Below are 260 nucleotides of genomic sequence, written 5' to 3'. Positions count from 1 at the left end.
CCGCGCGGGGCCGCAGAGCCTGGGGTCCGGAAGCCCACCCGCTCGGCGGGCGCAGGCGGTCATTGCCGGCTTCTGCGAACACAGACGGAGAAGGCTGAACGACTGAGACCCCCGGCCTCCCTTAGGGTTCTCCCCGTAACCCAGAGTTTCTCCAAGCCAGTGTAACCCATGGGATGATTCTGCCGCTACCGCCCCCTCCGGAGGCTGGGAAGACTAACTGGGGCCAAGGCCACCGCCCCGAAGCCCCCTTCTGCCGCCCC

This window comes from Colobus angolensis, unplaced genomic scaffold, assembly GCF_000951035.1.
Source record: "Colobus angolensis palliatus isolate OR3802 unplaced genomic scaffold, Cang.pa_1.0 Scaffold47, whole genome shotgun sequence".
In the NCBI taxonomy this organism is placed as follows: Eukaryota; Metazoa; Chordata; class Mammalia; order Primates; family Cercopithecidae; genus Colobus; species Colobus angolensis.
This window is presented reverse-complemented; position numbering follows the sequence as displayed.